The sequence below is a fragment of the Phyllobates terribilis genome, unplaced genomic scaffold, assembly GCF_046119375.1.
Source record: "Phyllobates terribilis strain yellow unplaced genomic scaffold, ASM4611937v1 Scaffold_30__1_contigs__length_15301838, whole genome shotgun sequence".
Lineage (NCBI taxonomy): Eukaryota > Metazoa > Chordata > Amphibia > Anura > Dendrobatidae > Phyllobates > Phyllobates terribilis.
Window position 1 is genome coordinate 10,877,436 of NW_027362790.1, and position 18,306 is coordinate 10,895,741.

At 43.3% G+C, this 18,306-nt stretch overlaps 10 non-coding genes across 10 annotated transcripts; all 10 read right to left on the bottom strand.

Moving 5' to 3' along the window:
- Positions 1 to 1,072: 1,072 nt before the first annotated feature.
- On the bottom strand, positions 1,073 to 1,263 carry LOC141179146 (U2 spliceosomal RNA). Its single transcript, XR_012255188.1, has one exon. It is a non-coding gene; the product is annotated as a U2 spliceosomal RNA (small nuclear RNA).
- Positions 1,264 to 2,378: 1,115 nt separating this feature from the next.
- LOC141179147 (U2 spliceosomal RNA) lies at positions 2,379 to 2,569 on the bottom strand. The gene has a single exon (XR_012255189.1). It is a non-coding gene; the product is annotated as a U2 spliceosomal RNA (small nuclear RNA).
- A 1,115-nt stretch (positions 2,570 to 3,684) lies between these two features.
- LOC141179149 (U2 spliceosomal RNA) lies at positions 3,685 to 3,875 on the bottom strand. The gene has a single exon (XR_012255190.1). It is a non-coding gene; the product is annotated as a U2 spliceosomal RNA (small nuclear RNA).
- Positions 3,876 to 4,990: 1,115 nt separating this feature from the next.
- LOC141179150 (U2 spliceosomal RNA) lies at positions 4,991 to 5,181 on the bottom strand. The gene has a single exon (XR_012255191.1). It is a non-coding gene; the product is annotated as a U2 spliceosomal RNA (small nuclear RNA).
- A 1,118-nt stretch (positions 5,182 to 6,299) lies between these two features.
- LOC141179467 (U2 spliceosomal RNA) lies at positions 6,300 to 6,490 on the bottom strand. Its single transcript, XR_012255480.1, has one exon. It is a non-coding gene; the product is annotated as a U2 spliceosomal RNA (small nuclear RNA).
- Positions 6,491 to 7,605: 1,115 nt separating this feature from the next.
- LOC141179431 (U2 spliceosomal RNA) lies at positions 7,606 to 7,796 on the bottom strand. The gene has a single exon (XR_012255447.1). It is a non-coding gene; the product is annotated as a U2 spliceosomal RNA (small nuclear RNA).
- Positions 7,797 to 8,911: 1,115 nt separating this feature from the next.
- On the bottom strand, positions 8,912 to 9,102 carry LOC141179152 (U2 spliceosomal RNA). The gene has a single exon (XR_012255193.1). It is a non-coding gene; the product is annotated as a U2 spliceosomal RNA (small nuclear RNA).
- A 1,115-nt stretch (positions 9,103 to 10,217) lies between these two features.
- Positions 10,218 to 10,415, bottom strand: LOC141179740 (U2 spliceosomal RNA). Its single transcript, XR_012255719.1, has one exon. It is a non-coding gene; the product is annotated as a U2 spliceosomal RNA (small nuclear RNA).
- A 6,387-nt stretch (positions 10,416 to 16,802) lies between these two features.
- On the bottom strand, positions 16,803 to 16,993 carry LOC141179153 (U2 spliceosomal RNA). The gene has a single exon (XR_012255194.1). It is a non-coding gene; the product is annotated as a U2 spliceosomal RNA (small nuclear RNA).
- Positions 16,994 to 18,108: 1,115 nt separating this feature from the next.
- Positions 18,109 to 18,291, bottom strand: LOC141179968 (U2 spliceosomal RNA). Its single transcript, XR_012255883.1, has one exon. It is a non-coding gene; the product is annotated as a U2 spliceosomal RNA (small nuclear RNA).
- Positions 18,292 to 18,306: the final 15 nt, after the last annotated feature.

Here is an 18,306-nt window from a genome sequence, read left to right on the forward strand (position 1 = left end):
AAAAGTCCATTTGTGGAGATGAGCTCCTGGACTCCCGTTAAGAAGACATGTTGTCAACCTCTAGATCCCTTACATGCCTGCACTTTTCGGCTTGCTGCTGCTGCAATCCACGCGTTTTAGATCTGCATAACTCCACCTCTTTAAACACAGCACCTTCACCCCCTGCTGTTCCCACCCGCCTCAACACCGTTGGAAGGGAGGAGAACCAATTAAGGCGGGGGGTGGGGTGGAACGAGCAGCTGTCTACCCTTAGCAGGAGGGCTCCTGATTACATACCTCTCCTGCTGCTGCTGCTGCTGGCTGTCCAGCAGCAGACTGAAGGTGGCTGCTGCTGTGCACAGGTATATAAAGGCTCAGAGCCTATTATGACACGCGCAGCCAGCGTTCCATTGCCACATTCCATCTACTGCAGGCAGGATACCTGGCTGGCTGAATGTCGCTGAGAAGCTCACAGAGACCGCCATAAGCAACAGTTTAACAGAATGCCACAGACTAATCAACCAAACTTTTTGGGTTGGGTTCTCTTTTATAGTCTGCAGGCATTAAATGAAAGAAGTCAGTGTTCCAGCAGAGGGAGACAACGTTTCAGAAAAGGCATTGTAGCAAACCAAAAAAGAAATTTTAAGCGCAGCAGAGTAACCAGCGCACATACCTGTTAGCTCAGGTGAGTTTAAAAGGCTGCTGTTGATAACAAGGGCATTTGCTAAATAGATGGTGTGTGTGCAACAATATACTGAAAGGTCAATTATATTGTGCAGCTTATCTCACCACCTGTAGTTATTTAGGTGAAAGCTCCAAAATGCTTGCCTAATATGTCTGTTTATCCAAAAGGAAGTAAAAAGGGAGAGCTAGAAAGATAGCATTGCATCACATTACATGGCAATGCAATGCACAGTTGCTGAAGTTGAACCAAAATGAGCTTGTAATCTGGCTTCTGCAACTTTGAACATGAAAAATCCAATGAGGAGAAGAAAAGCAAAGCCAAAGAGTCCATCCCAAAATCCGACAAACAAGCAAAATGAACAAAAAACATTGAATTCAATTCTTTCTGATTTTAGAAACTGCATTAAAGAAGGGGTGCACCGGTCCTGGAGATACTGCAATACCAGGTCAATGCGTGGAGTGGACAGAGCAAGCTCTTTTTCCATCTCCCTGTTCTAAAAATCCATTTAATATATGGTCCCCAGATAGGGGACGTATCAGATATTAAACTGATAAGAACAGATACTACACTTGATCTTAGCCAAAAGGCCGAGAAGCGATAACCAGAATTGGTTTCAAACTCCGGAGCCACCCAAGGATCCTGAAAAGTCCATTTGTGGAGATGAGCTCCTGGACTCCCGTTAAGAAGACATGTTGTCAACCTCTAGATCCCTTACATGCCTGCACTTTTCGGCTTGCTGCTGCTGCAATCCACGCGTTTTAGATCTGCATAACTCCACCTCTTTAAACACAGCACCTTCACCCCCTGCTGTTCCCACCCGCCTCAACACCGTTGGAAGGGAGGAGAACCAATTAAGGCGGGGGGTGGGGTGGAACGAGCAGCTGTCTACCCTTAGCAGGAGGGCTCCTGATTACATACCTCTCCTGCTGCTGCTGCTGCTGGCTGTCCAGCAGCAGACTGAAGGTGGCTGCTGCTGTGCACAGGTATATAAAGGCTCAGAGCCTATTATGACACGCGCAGCCAACGTTCCATTGCCACATTCCATCTACTGCAGGCAGGATACCTGGCTGGCTGAATGTCGCTGAGAAGCTCACAGAGACCGCCATAAGCAACAGTTTAACAGAATGCCACAGACTAATCAACCAAACTTTTTGGGTTGGGTTCTCTTTTATAGTCTGCAGGCATTAAATGAAAGAAGTCAGTGTTCCAGCAGAGGGAGACAACGTTTCAGAAAAGGCATTGTAGCAAACCAAAAAAGAAATTTTAAGCGCAGCAGAGTGACCAGCGCACATACCTGTTAGCTCAGGTGAGTTTAAAAGGCTGCTGTTGATAACAAGGGCATTTGCTAAATAGATGGTGTGTGTGCAACAATATACTGAAAGGTCAATTATATTGTGCAGCTTATCTCACCACCTGTAGTTATTTAGGTGAAAGCTCCAAAATGCTTGCCTAATATGTCTGTTTATCCAAAAGGAAGTAAAAAGGGAGAGCTAGAAAGATAGCATTGCATCACATTACATGGCAATGCAATGCACAGTTGCTGAAGTTGAACCAAAATGAGCTTGTAATCTGGCTTCTGCAACTTTGAACATGAAAAATCCAATGAGGAGAAGAAAAGCAAAGCCAAAGAGTCCATCCCAAAATCCGACAAGCAAGCAAAATGAACAAAAAACATTGAATTCAATTCTTTCTGATTTTAGAAACTGCATTAAAGAAGGGGTGCACCGGTCCTGGAGATACTGCAATACCAGGTCAATGCGTGGAGTGGACAGAGCAAGCTCTTTTTCCATCTCCCTGTTCTAAAAATCCATTTAATATATGGTCCCCAGATAGGGGACGTATCAGATATTAAACTGATAAGAACAGATACTACACTTGATCTTAGCCAAAAGGCCGAGAAGCGATAACCAGAATTGGTTTCAAACTACGGAGCCACCCAAGGATCCTGAAAAGTCCATTTGTGGAGATGAGCTCCTGGACTCCCGTTAAGAAGACATGTTGTCAACCTCTAGATCCCTTACATGCCTGCACTTTTCGGCTTGCTGCTGCTGCAATCCACGCGTTTTAGATCTGCATAACTCCACCTCTTTAAACACAGCACCTTCACCCCCTGCTGTTCCCACCCGCCTCAACACCGTTGGAAGGGAGGAGAACCAATTAAGGCGGGGGGTGGGGTGGAACGAGCAGCTGTCTACCCTTAGCAGGAGGGCTCCTGATTACATACCTCTCCTGCTGCTGCTGCTGCTGGCTGTCCAGCAGCAGACTGAAGGTGGCTGCTGCTGTGCACAGGTATATAAAGGCTCAGAGCCTATTATGACACGCGCAGCCAGCGTTCCATTGCCACATTCCATCTACTGCAGGCAGGATACCTGGCTGGCTGAATGTCGCTGAGAAGCTCACAGAGACCGCCATAAGCAACAGTTTAACAGAATGCCACAGACTAATCAACCAAACTTTTTGGGTTGGGTTCTCTTTTATAGTCTGCAGGCATTAAATGAAAGAAGTCAGTGTTCCAGCAGAGGGAGACAACGTTTCAGAAAAGGCATTGTAGCAAACCAAAAAAGAAATTTTAAGCGCAGCAGAGTAACCAGCGCACATACCTGTTAGCTCAGGTGAGTTTAAAAGGCTGCTGTTGATAACAAGGGCATTTGCTAAATAGATGGTGTGTGTGCAACAATATACTGAAAGGTCAATTATATTGTGCAGCTTATCTCACCACCTGTAGTTATTTAGGTGAAAGCTCCAAAATGCTTGCCTAATATGTCTGTTTATCCAAAAGGAAGTAAAAAGGGAGAGCTAGAAAGATAGCATTGCATCACATTACATGGCAATGCAATGCACAGTTGCTGAAGTTGAACCAAAATGAGCTTGTAATCTGGCTTCTGCAACTTTGAACATGAAAAATCCAATGAGGAGAAGAAAAGCAAAGCCAAAGAGTCCATCCCAAAATCCGACAAACAAGCAAAATGAACAAAAAACATTGAATTCAATTCTTTCTGATTTTAGAAACTGCATTAAAGAAGGGGTGCACCGGTCCTGGAGATACTGCAATACCAGGTCAATGCGTGGAGTGGACAGAGCAAGCTCTTTTTCCATCTCCCTGTTCTAAAAATCCATTTAATATATGGTCCCCAGATAGGGGACGTATCAGATATTAAACTGATAAGAACAGATACTACACTTGATCTTAGCCAAAAGGCCGAGAAGCGATAACCAGAATTGGTTTCAAACTACGGAGCCACCCAAGGATCCTGAAAAGTCCATTTGTGGAGATGAGCTCCTGGACTCCCGTTAAGAAGACATGTTGTCAACCTCTAGATCCCTTACATGCCTGCACTTTTCGGCTTGCTGCTGCTGCAATCCACGCGTTTTAGATCTGCATAACTCCACCTCTTTAAACACAGCACCTTCACCCCCTGCTGTTCCCACCCGCCTCAACACCGTTGGAAGGGAGGAGAACCAATTAAGGCAGGGGGTGGGGTGGAACGAGCAGCTGTCTACCCTTAGCAGGAGGGCTCCTGATTACATACCTCTCCTGCTGCTGCTGCTGCTGGCTGTCCAGCAGCAGACTGAAGGTGGCTGCTGCTGTGCACAGGTATATAAAGGCTCAGAGCCTATTATGACACGCGCAGCCAGCGTTCCATTGCCACATTCCATCTACTGCAGGCAGGATACCTGGCTGGCTGAATGTCGCTGAGAAGCTCACAGAGACCGCCATAAGCAACAGTTTAACAGAATGCCACAGACTAATCAACCAAACTTTTTGGGTTGGGTTCTCTTTTATAGTCTGCAGGCATTAAATGAAAGAAGTCAGTGTTCCAGCAGAGGGAGACAATGTTTCAGAAAAGGCATTGTAGCAAACCAAAAAAGAAATTTTAAGCGCAGCAGAGTAACCAGCGCACATACCTGTTAGCTCAGGTGAGTTTAAAAGGCTGCTGTTGATAACAAGGGCATTTGCTAAATAGATGGTGTGTGTGCAACAATATACTGAAAGGTCAATTATATTGTGCAGCTTATCTCACCACCTGTAGTTATTTAGGTGAAAGCTCCAAAATGCTTGCCTAATATGTCTGTTTATCCAAAAGGAAGTAAAAAGGGAGAGCTAGAAAGATAGCATTGCATCACATTACATGGCAATGCAATGCACAGTTGCTGAAGTTGAACCAAAATGAGCTTGTAATCTGGCTTCTGCAACTTTGAACATGAAAAATCCAATGAGGAGAAGAAAAGCAAAGCCAAAGAGTCCATCCCAAAATCCGACAAACAAGCAAAATGAACAAAAAACATTGAATTCAATTCTTTCTGATTTTAGAAACTGCATTAAAGAAGGGGTGCACCGGTCCTGGAGATACTGCAATACCAGGTCAATGCGTGGAGTGGACAGAGCAAGCTCTTTTTCCATCTCCCTGTTCTAAAAATCCATTTAATATATGGTCCCCAGATAGGGGACGTATCAGATATTAAACTGATAAGAACAGATACTACACTTGATCTTAGCCAAAAGGCCGAGAAGCGATAACCAGAATTGGTTTCAAACTACGGAGCCACCCAAGGATCCTGAAAAGTCCATTTGTGGAGATGAGCTCCTGGACTCCCGTTAAGAAGACATGTTGTCAACCTCTAGATCCCTTACATGCCTGCACTTTTCGGCTTGCTGCTGCTGCAATCCACGCGTTTTCGATCTGCATAACTCCACCTCTTTAAACACAGCACCTTCACCCCCTGCTGTTCCCACCCGCCTCAACACCATTGGAAGGGAGGAGAACCAATTAAGGCGGGGGGTGGGGTGGAACGAGCAGCTGTCTACCCTTAGCAGGAGGGCTCCTGATTACATACCTCTCCTGCTGCTGCTGCTGCTGCTGGCTGTCCAGCAGCAGACTGAAGGTGGCTGCTGCTGTGCACAGGTATATAAAGGCTCAGAGCCTATTATGACACGCGCAGCCAGCGTTCCATTGCCACATTCCATCTACTGCAGGCAGGATACCTGGCTGGCTGAATGTCGCTGAGAAGCTCACAGAGACCGCCATAAGCAACAGTTTAACAGAATGCCACAGACTAATCAACCAAACTTTTTGGGTTGGGTTCTCTTTTATAGTCTGCAGGCATTAAATGAAAGAAGTCAGTGTTCCAGCAGAGGGAGACAATGTTTCAGAAAAGGCATTGTAGCAAACCAAAAAAGAAATTTTAAGCGCAGCAGAGTAACCAGCGCACATACCTGTTAGCTCAGGTGAGTTTAAAAGGCTGCTGTTGATAACAAGGGCATTTGCTAAATAGATGGTGTGTGTGCAACAATATACTGAAAGGTCAATTATATTGTGCAGCTTATCTCACCACCTGTAGTTATTTAGGTGAAAGCTCCAAAATGCTTGCCTAATATGTCTGTTTATCCAAAAGGAAGTAAAAAGGGAGAGCTAGAAAGATAGCATTGCATCACATTACATGGCAATGCAATGCACAGTTGCTGAAGTTGAACCAAAATGAGCTTGTAATCTGGCTTCTGCAACTTTGAACATGAAAAATCCAATGAGGAGAAGAAAAGCAAAGCCAAAGAGTCCATCCCAAAATCTGACAAACAAGCAAAATGAACAAAAAACATTGAATTCAATTCTTTCTGATTTTAGAAACTGCATTAAAGAAGGGGTGCACCGGTCCTGGAGATATTGCAATACCAAGTCAATGCGTGGAGTGGACAGAGCAAGCTCTTTTTCCATCTCCCTGTTCTAAAAATCCATTTAATATATGGTCCCCAGATAGGGGACGTATCAGATATTAAACTGATAAGAACAGATACTACACTTGATCTTAGCCAAAAGGCCGAGAAGCGATAACCAGAATTGGTTTCAAACTACGGAGCCACCCAAGGATCCTGAAAAGTCCATTTGTGGAGATGAGCTCCTGGACTCCCGTTAAGAAGACATGTTGTCAACCTCTAGATCCCTTACATGCCTGCACTTTTCGGCTTGCTGCTGCTGCAATCCACGCGTTTTAGATCTGCATAACTCCACCTCTTTAAACACAGCACCTTCACCCCCTGCTGTTCCCACCCGCCTCAACACCGTTGGAAGGGAGGAGAACCAATTAAGGCGGGGGGTGGGGTGGAACGAGCAGCTGTCTACCCTTAGCAGGAGGGCTCCTGATTACATACCTCTCCTGCTGCTGCTGCTGCTGGCTGTCCAGCAGCAGACTGAAGGTGGCTGCTGCTGTGCACAGGTATATAAAGGCTCAGAGCCTATTATGACACGCGCAGCCAGCGTTCCATTGCCACATTCCATCTACTGCAGGCAGGATACCTGGCTGGCTGAATGTCGCTGAGAAGCTCACTGAGACCGCCATAAGCAACAGTTTAACAGAATGCCACAGACTAATCAACCAAACTTTTTGGGTTGGGTTCTCTTTTATAGTCTGCAGGCATTAAATGAAAGAAGTCAGTGTTCCAGCAGAGGGAGACAACGTTTCAGAAAAGGCATTGTAGCAAACCAAAAAAGAAATTTTAAGCGCAGCAGAGTAACCAGCGCACATACCTGTTAGCTCAGGTGAGTTTAAAAGGCTGCTGTTGATAACAAGGGCATTTGCTAAATAGATGGCGTGTGTGCAACAATATACTGAAAGGTCAATTATATTGTGCAGCTTATCTCACCACCTGTAGTTATTTAGGTGAAAGCTCCAAAATGCTTGCCTAATATGTCTGTTTATCCAAAAGGAAGTAAAAAGGGAGAGCTAGAAAGATAGCATTGCATCACATTACATGGCAATGCAATGCACAGTTGCTGAAGTTGAACCAAAATGAGCTTGTAATCTGGCTTCTGCAACTTTGAACATGAAAAGTCCAATGAGGAGAAGAAAAGCAAAGCCAAAGAGTCCATCCCAAAATCCGACAAACAAGCAAAATGAACAAAAAACATTGAATTCAATTCTTTCTGATTTTAGAAACTGCATTAAAGAAGGGGTGCACCGGTCCTGGAGATACTGCAATACCAGGTCAATGCGTGGAGTGGACAGAGCAAGCTCTTTTTCCATCTCCCTGTTCTAAAAATCCATTTAATATATGGTCCCCAGATAGGGGACGTATCAGATATTAAACTGATAAGAACAGATACTACACTTGATCTGAGCCAAAAGGCCGAGAAGCGATAACCAGAATTGGTTTCAAACTACGGAGCCACCCAAGGATCCTGAAAAGTCCATTTGTGGAGATGAGCTCCTGGACTCCCGTTAAGAAGACATGTTGTCAACCTCTAGATCCCTTACATGCCTGCACTCTTCGGCTTGCTGCTGCTGCAATCCACGCATTTTAGATCTGCATAACTCCACCTCTTTAAACACAGCACCTTCACCCCCTGCTGTTCCCACCCGCCTCAACACCGTTGGAAGGGAGGAGAACCAATTAAGGCGGGGGGTGGGGTGGAACGAGCAGCTGTCTACCCTTAGCAGGAGGGCTCCTGATTACATACCTCTCCTGCTGCTGCTGCTGCTGGCTGTCCAGCAGCAGACTGAAGGTGGCTGCTGCTGTGCACAGGTATATAAAGGCTCAGAGCCTATTATGACACGCGCAGCCAGCGTTCCATTGCCACATTCCATCTACTGCAGGCAGGATACCTGGCTGGCTGAATGTCGCTGAGAAGCTCACAGAGACCGCCATAAGCAACAGTTTAACAGAATGCCACAGACTAATCAACCAAACTTTTTGGGTTGGGTTCTCTTTTATAGTCTGCAGGCATTAAATGAAAGAAGTCAGTGTTCCAGCAGAAGGAGACAACGTTTCAGAAAAGGCATTGTAGCAAACCAAAAAAGAAATTTTAAGCGCAGCAGAGTAACCAGCGCACATACCTGTTAGCTCAGGTGAGTTTAAAAGGCTGCTGTTGATAACAAGGGCATTTGCTAAATAGATGGTGTGTGTGCAACAATATACTGAAAGGTCAATTATATTGTGCAGCTTATCTCACCACCTGTAGTTATTTAGGTGAAAGCTCCAAAATGCTTGCCTAATATGTCTGTTTATCCAAAAGGAAGTAAAAAGGGAGAGCTAGAAAGATAGCATTGCATCACATTACATGGCAATGCAATGCACAGTTGCTGAAGTTGAACCAAAATGAGCTTGTAATCTGGCTTCTGCAACTTTGAACATGAAAAATCCAATGAGGAGAAGAAAAGCAAAGCCAAAGAGTCCATCCCAAAATCCGACAAACAAGCAAAATGAACAAAAAACATTGAATTCAATTCTTTCTGATTTTAGAAACTGCATTAAAGAAGGGGTGCACCGGTCCTGGAGATACTGCAATACCAGGTCAATGCGTGGAGTGGACAGAGCAAGCTCTTTTTCCATCTCCCTGTTCTAAAAATCCATTTAATATATGGTCCCCAGATAGGGGACGTATCAGATATTAAACTGATAAGAACAGATACTACACTTGATCTTAGCCAAAAGGCCGAGAAGCGATAACCAGAATTGGTTTCAAACTACGGAGCCACCCAAGGATCCTGAAAAGTCCATTTGTGGAGATGAGCTCCTGGACTCCCGTTAAGAAGACATGTTGTCAACCTCTAGATCCCTTACATGCCTGCACTTTTCGGCTTGCTGCTGCTGCAATCCACGCGTTTTAGATCTGCATAACTCCACCTCTTTAAACACAGCACCTTCACCCCCTGCTGTTCCCACCCGCCTCAACACCGTTGGAAGGGAGGAGAACCAATTAAGGCGGGGGGTGGGGTGGAACGAGCAGCTGTCTACCCTTAGCAGGAGGGCTCCTGATTACATACCTCTCCTGCTGCTGCTGCTGCTGGCTGTCCAGCAGCAGACTGAAGGTGGCTGCTGCTGTGCACAGGTATATAAAGGCTCAGAGCCTATTATGACACGCGCAGCCAGCGTTCCATTGCCACATTCCATCTACTGCAGGCAGGATACCTGGCTGGCTGAATGTCGCTGAGAAGCTCACAGAGACCGCCATAAGCAACAGTTTAACAGAATGCCACAGACTAATCAACCAAACTTTTTGGGTTGGGTTCTCTTTTATAGTCTGCAGGCATTAAATGAAAGAAGTCAGTGTTCCAGCAGAAGGAGACAACGTTTCAGAAAAGGCATTGTAGCAAACCAAAAAAGAAATTTTAAGCGCAGCAGAGTAACCAGCGCACATACCTGTTAGCTCAGGTGAGTTTAAAAGGCTGCTGTTGATAACAAGGGCATTTGCTAAATAGATGGTGTGTGTGCAACAATATACTGAAAGGTCAATTATATTGTGCAGCTTATCTCACCACCTGTAGTTATTTAGGTGAAAGCTCCAAAATGCTTGCCTAATATGTCTGTTTATCCAAAAGGAAGTAAAAAGGGAGAGCTAGAAAGATAGCATTGCATCACATTACATGGCAATGCAATGCACAGTTGCTGAAGTTGAACCAAAATGAGCTTGTAATCTGGCTTCTGCAACTTTGAACATGAAAAATCCAATGAGGAGAAGAAAAGCAAAGCCAAAGAGTCCATCCCAAAATCCGACAAACAAGCAAAATGAACAAAAAACATTGAATTCAATTCTTTCTGATTTTAGAAACTGCATTAAAGAAGGGGTGCACCGGTCCTGGAGATACTGCAATACCAGGTCAATGCGTGGAGTGGACAGAGCAAGCTCTTTTTCCATCTCCCTGTTCTAAAAATCCATTTAATATATGGTCCCCAGATAGGGGACGTATCAGATATTAAACTGATAAGAACAGATTTTTTTTTTAATTTGGCTATCCCCCACATGGGGATAAAAACCGTTTATTTAAAATTTAACAAATTACAGAAATAAAACCATTACATCCACATTACACTTTCGGGACTTCAAAGAAAAATAAAAATTCCATCACAGCAAATTTTACAAGACTTCAAATATTCCATAGGTTAAAAAGCCATTTGCCTGCCAACGTTACATTCTTTTTCCTGTCCAATAAATAGTATATGTACATTTCACTTTTACAAAAGGCTAAAACATCATCTACTGGTAACATTTCATGTTTAAAAACAGCAATATTTCTAGCATTCCAGAGCGCTATCTTGGCACAATTCACTGTCTTCCACGCCATTATTTTTTGGTCCATTGTTGGGCATTCCAGAAGACCATATAACACTGATGCAAAATTAAAGTCCTTGAGGTCCACCATTTTCTCCAGCAGGGGGATTAATCTTCTCCAGAACTCTTTAGCAAAAGCACAAGTCCATAAAAGATGCTTCACTGTCTCTTCTTCTTGACAACCTTCTCTTGGGCAGATGGCAGACCTCACAAAACCTCTTCTGTACTGGAATGCCCGGCAAGGAAGACAGTGGTGTGCGCAGCTCCAAGACATGTCTTTCTGTACATTAAAAAGATAAGGGGCGTTAATCATTTTCCATATGTGTACAGTTTTGTCATCATCATAACGTTCAATATCACACAACGTCACATCAGTACTAATTTGTTTGAGTAGTGTCTTGCTGTTACATAGATCCCCTGTCTGTTTCTTATTCAAATTAAAATCAAGAATAATTTTCTTTAAAATCTCATAATGTGCAGGTAGGTTAAAAGCATAAGGAAAAGATAAAACCGTTTCAAACCAACCAAACCTTCTCATGAGAAAACCAGTGTTAAAACGCATAAAATAGGAAAGGTAATTATCTTTAAAAAGGGTTTTAAAACAGAAACAGAAAAAATGTATTAAAAGAAACTTATCTAAAACAGGGAAATCTTTCCCACCTTTAACCTTTGGCTTTGTCACAATTTCTCTTTTGAGTTTCTCCATTTTTGAGCCCCAAAAAAAGGTAAAACATACTTTTGTAATTCGTTTCAACAAATTTGTAGGAGGGGGGAACACCAAACTAAGATATAACAGGATAGGTAATATCACCATTTTTACAATCAGAACTTTACCTTCCATTGACAGCTTTCTCATATTCCACATGCAGATTTTCTGATTAATTTTCTGTGCTGCCGCATCCCAGCTATTAAAACCATTATTAGATTCATTAAAAGAAACACCTAAAATAGTAATGGAATCTGTAACTTCAATTGGTACATCATGTAAACTCATCCCCCCGACATTTAAAATATTACATTTAGTAAGATTAATTTTAAAACCGGAAACTGTACAAAAAGACTGAATTTGGCTTATCGTTTTTTGTATTGAAGGTACATCACATCCAAACACTGCTACATCATCCATATAGCTTACAACTTTAACTTGTAGACCGTTCCCTCCGGGTAAGGGTACTCCACATATTTGCTTATCCCGGCGTATTGTACATAAAAGGGGTTCTATAGCACATATAAAAAGCAGGGGGGACAAAGGGCAACCCTGCTTCACCCCTGATTTTAAAACTACCTCTTTTGTTTTAAAACCATTAACTAAAATCTTACTCGTACAATCATTATAAAAAGCTTTAAGAGACAATAAAAACCCACCCGGAATGCCCATTTTTTCTAAAACTTTAAAAAGATAAAAATGAGACACGCGGTCAAAAGCTTTCTCAAAATCCACCGCTAGGATTGACATCTTTGTCTTTCTGGTTTTTACATCTTCAATACAATCTTTCACCAGGTTTAAATTGTCCCAGATACTACGCCCAGGTACCCCGCATACCTGATTTGCATGAATTACTTTATGTATCACCTTTTTCAACCGATTTGCACAGATCTTAGCCATAATTTTGTAATCACTATTTAAAAGAGTTATCGGCCTCCAGTTTTTAAGATCCGTTTTGTCACCTTTTTTGTATAGTAGTGATACCTCACCTTTCTTCCATGAGTTGAGTAAAACCTTATTATTAAAAACTTCGGAAAACAAATTAAACAAATCATCTTTTAAAATATCATAAAAACTTATATAAAACTCTATGGGGATACCATCAGGGCCGGGCACTTTACCATTTTTAAAACTCTTCATGGTTTCTAAAATCTCTTCCTCACATAGAGGTTGGGATAAAAAACTTTGGGCATCAGCATCTAGGGTGGACTTGATCTCCCCCAGGAAAGTGTGTATTAAATCATGGTCTACAGTTTTTACATTAAAAAGATCATTAAAATAGACATTTACCTTATCCAATATAACGTTGATATTATTATCTCCATCTATGTTATCAATTATTGTTTTCGCCTGTTTGTTTTTCTTAAAAAAATACCTGGAACAAGTCTCATCCTCTTCTACGTGTTTTACCTTTGAACGAAAAATCAGTTCTTTTCCTTTTTGTTCCAACCACTTTGAAATTTCTCCTTTAAGACTCAATATATCATTACCTACATCCAGACCATTGTCTTTGAATTTGTACAATGTCTGTAACCTGATATTAAGAAAATTATAGATCTCAAACTTTTCTTTAGCTTTTTGTATGCTTTTCTTTATAAAGAAATCTTTAATGTTTATTTTCATTCTATCCCACCAGGAGCTAAAAGAAATATTGGGGTTTTTCCTTTTTCTACAGTTTACATAAAACTCAATAAAATCCGATAAAATTTGTGGATCTTTTAAAAGGGACACATTCAATTTCCAAGATTTCTTACCACATTTCTTCTTTCCATTAATCCTCACTCTAAAAGATAAAACCTTGTGATCTGAGAGAATATTAGTTAAAACTTCACATTTCACTGGCAGTATTTTTTCTGAACCTAAAACAAAATCTATCCTGGAGCTACATGTAGAATTGCTCCAGGTGAAACCAGCGTCTATAGGGCTATCCTTGTTACATTCTTTATACACATCAGTTAATTTACAATCATTTATAATATTGCTTAACATTCCAGACGTTTTGTCATAATTTCTACTCACGGAACCGGAGCGTCGGCTTTCGCCTTTTAAAATACAATTAAAATCACCTGCCAGGATAAAAGGTTCAGAAATGTTAATAAATAAAGGTAAAATTTCCAGCATATCAGCCCTTTCATTTTTATCAGGTGACCCATAAAAATTTAAAAACTGCCATCTTGTCCCATCAATAAAAGCCTTAACTAAAAGAATACGACCCGGTAAAATATCTTGGATAAAATCAATAGACACATTTCCCTTAAAAAGTATAGCTACCCCGGCTGATCCGGTTGCATTTGATCCAGACCAGACCGATGGACCATGTTTCCACTCTTCCTTATATTTTTTGTAAGAAATCTTATGAGGGATATGACATTCTTGTAAAAAGAAAACAGAAGCTGTAAAACAGGTTAAAAAATGTAAAACAGTAGCTCTTCTGGTCTTGGATCCTATGCCTCTCACATTGAGGGAAACACCACTAATGTCAGCCATCATAACAAATGGTTAGGAAGAAACAAAAACTGGACTTTACCTATCCGATGGACGGATCAGACCACTTGGACTTTCACCAACGCCCTCTTCTGAATCCACCGTTATCAAAGAGTCTTCATCATCGGAGAAGGAACATTCACTTAAATTAAGACCCGACGCTACTGGGGTGTAGCTCGGAAGGATATTGTGAGAAAGGTTACACTGGGTCTCCATAGGCTGACCATTTAGGTCCTCGTCAGGTGGGTCTCCGAGAGGCTCCGCACTCCCCTGCTGACCCGCAGAGGGTCGTAACACAGGGGCAGGCTGCGCACATGGCGGAGCCTCAGAGTCCCCGGAGGCAGCCAGGTTCGGGGCCCCACCTGGGGCAGCAGAGCCCCGGGACCTCGGGATTCCAGAGTCTACACCCCCGTGAGGGGATGTATCCATCTCCTCCCTATTAGCCACCTCCACGGAACCATTCTTTTTCTTATTATGAGACCTCACCAAATGCCACGTACCGCCCTCGCTCTCGTGAGACCCAGTGGGAATTTTGGGCTCGGTGTCAGCCTTTTGGCGTTCTTTTTTGGCCTTACCGACCGCCCCTTTATGATCTTTCTCAGCCTTCCTTTTAGCCTCCTTATGGTCTTTCAGCCAGCTCCTGGGCTCCTGTGAGTTACCTGTCATTGACTCGGAGGGATTGTTACTAGTCGAAGCGCCCTTATCACCTCCCGAGGCTCCAGGTTGCTGTTCCTCCTCCTGAGGGGTGGTCTGATTGGCCCGTCCATTCCCGGATGTCTTGGACTTCTCCTTTTGTTTTTGTTCATCCTCTCTGAACCTGTGAGGGCAAGAAAAATAGAAATGACCAGGTGTCCGACAAAAAGAGCATTTTTTTTCATTTGGGCACTCCTTTGTGTCATGTTCAGTACTGGCACAATTTCTACAAGTGGCACCACAACTATCCTTAGAGTGCCCATAGAGACCACAATACCTACAGAAAAGTGGCATTCCTGAGAAAAAAAAATCCCCATTAGTTTGCCCTATTTTAAATCGAGCTGGAGGAAGTCTCACACCTCCAGGGAATTTAGGGTCTCTTTCACATTTTACTAAAAACTTCCATTTTGAGGTCCAGATGTTAAACTCATTCAACACTTTCCCAATCAATTTCACACTTTTAAAATAAACTGACAAAAAGGAAATAACCTCTGGTGCTGTTATGAAGGGTGAGAAGATTTTCACAACCACCATCTTTACCTCATCCAGGACGTGCTCGATGATCTGAATCCCTTTTAGACCAGGGCTATTTTCTACCGACTTAACTCTGGACAAAACATCTTTGAAAATACCTTCGCCAGTAAAGGTTACATCATAATCTCCACGTCGAGGATAATCCTGGATAGAAAGGATTTCGTTGGTTCTGACGTGGAGCAGTTTCTCAAGCACGTCCTGGACTACATATCCCAGATTCCGCATATCGCAACCACCAGCCGTAAAGCGGACCCTTATGGTGTTCTTAAGCCTCGCATATAGAGGCACGAGGTTGGGGTCAACCTCCATGGTATGGCGCAACAAAATGCAAATTGCAACCGCCTGCAATCTGCGCCTTCAGAGCTTTGAGATAAAGCACCTGAAGGCTGGGGGATCGCTGCCCGTTACCCTAGGACTAATCCCTCTCCCTAATAGCAGCAGGCAGGTGAAGCCCACCGAAGTGGACGATCCTGCCAGGCCAAGGAGAGGGGTACCTGAGTGCCCTTCAACTGAAACCTCCTGCTGTGAAGCACTTGGTCTCAGCCAAAAGGCCAAGAAGCGATAACCAGAATTGGTTTCAAACTACGGAGCCACCCAAGGATCCTGAAAAGTCCATTTGTGGAGATGAGCTCCTGGACTCCCGTTAAGAAGACATGTTGTCAACCTCTAGATCCCTTACATGCCTGCACTTTTCGGCTTGCTGCTGCTGCAATCCACGCGTTTTAGATCTGCATAACTCCACCTCTTTAAACACAGCACCTTCACCCCCTGCTGTTCCCACCCGCCTCAACACCGTTGGAAGGGAGGAGAACCAATTAAGGCGGGGGGTGGGGTGGAACGAGCAGCTGTCTACCCTTAGCAGGAGGGCTCCTGATTACATACCTCTCCTGCTGCTGCTGCTGCTGGCTGTCCAGCAGCAGACTGAAGGTGGCTGCTGCTGTGCACAGGTATATAAAGGCTCAGAGCCTATTATGACACGCGCAGCCAGCGTTCCATTGCCACATTCCATCTACTGCAGGCAGGATACCTGGCTGGCTGAATGTCGCTGAGAAGCTCACAGAGACCGCCATAAGCAACAGTTTAACAGAATGCCACAGACTAATCAACCAAACTTTTTGGGTTGGGTTCTCTTTTATAGTCTGCAGGCATTAAATGAAAGAAGTCAGTGTTCCAGCAGAGGGAGACAACGTTTCAGAAAAGGCATTGTAGCAAACCAAAAAAGAAATTTTAAGCGCAGCAGAGTAACCAGCGCACATACCTGTTAGCTCAGGTGAGTTTAAAAGGCTGCTGTTGATAACAAGGGCATTTGCTAAATAGATGGTGTGTGTGCAACAATATACTGAAAGGTCAATTATATTGTGCAGCTTATCTCACCACCTGTAGTTATTTAGGTGAAAGCTCCAAAATGCTTGCCTAATATGTCTGTTTATCCAAAAGGAAGTAAAAAGGGAGAGCTAGAAAGATAGCATTGCATCACATTACATGGCAATGCAATGCACAGTTGCTGAAGTTGAACCAAAATGAGCTTGTAATCTGGCTTCTGCAACTTTGAACATGAAAAGTCCAATAAGGAGAAGAAAAGCAAAGCCAAAGAGTCCATCCCAAAATCCGACAAACAAGCAAAATGAACAAAAAACATTGAATTCAATTCTTTCTGATTTTAGAAACTGCATTAAAGAAGGGGTGCACCGGTCCTGGAGATACTGCAATACCAGGTCAATGCGTGGAGTGGACAGAGCAAGCTCTTTTTCCATCTCCCTGTTCTAAAAATCCATTTAATATATGGTCCCCAGATAGGGGACGTATCAGATATTAAACTGATAAGAACAGATACTACACTTGATCTTAGCCAAAAGGCCGAGAAGCGATAACCAGAATTGGTTTCAAACTACGGAGCCACCCAAGGATCCTGAAAAGTCCATTTGTGGAGATGAGCTCCTGGACTCCCGTTAAGAAGACATGTTGTCAACCTCTAGATCCCTTACATGCCTGCACTTTTCGGCTTGCTGCTGCTGCAATCCACGCATTTTAGATCTGCATAACTCCACCTCTTTAAACACAGCACCTTCACCCCCTGCTGTTCCCACCCGCCTCAACACCGTTGGAAGGGAGGAGAACCAATTAAGGCGGGGGGTGGGGTGGAACGAGCAGCTGTCTACCCTTAGCAGGAGGGCTCCTGATTACATACCTCTCCTGCTGCTGCTGCTGCTGGCTGTCCAGCAGCAGACTGAAGGTGGCTGCTGCTGTGCACAGGTATATAAAGGCTCAGAGCCTATTATGACACGCGCAGCCAGCGTTCCATTGCCACATTCCATCTACTGCAGGCAGGATACCTGGCTGGCTGAATGTCGCTGAGAAGCTCACAGAGACCGCCATAAGCAACAGTTTAACAGAATGCCACAGACTAATCAACCAAACTTTTTGGGTTGGGTTCTCTTTTATAGTCTGCAGGCATTAAATGAAAGAAGTCAGTGTTCCAGCAGAGGGAGACAACGTTTCAGAAAAGGCATTGTAGCAAACCAAAAAAGAAATTTTAAGCGCAGCAGAGTAACCAGCGCACATACCTGTTAGCTCAGGTGAGTTTAAAAGGCTGCTGTTGATAACAAGGGCATTTGCTAAATAGATGGTGTGTGTGCAACAATATACTGAAAGGTCAATTATATTGTGCAGCTTATCTCACCACCTGTAGTTATTTAGGTGAAAGCTCCAAAATGCTTGCCTAGTATGTCTGTTTATCCAAAAGGAAGTAAAAAGGGAGAGCTAGAAAGATAGCATTGCATCACATTACATGGCAATGCAATGCACAGTTGCTGAAGTTGAACCAAAATGAGCTTGTAATCTGGCTTCTGCAACTTTGAACATGAAAAATCCAGTGAGGAGAAGAAAAGCAAAGCCAAAGATTCCATCCCAAAATCCGACAAACAAGCAAAATGAACAAAAAACATTGAATTCAATTCTTTCTGATTTTAGAAACTGCATTAAAGAAGGGGTGCACCGGTCCTGGAGATACTGCAATACCAGGTCAATGCGTGGAGTGGACAGAGCAAGCTCTTTTTCCATCTCCCTGTTCTAAAAATCCATTTAATATATGGTCCCCAGATATGGGACGTATCAGATATTAAACTGATAAGAACAGATTTTTTTTTTTTTTTTTTCGAAAGCCCGAATTCGTGTACAAAACC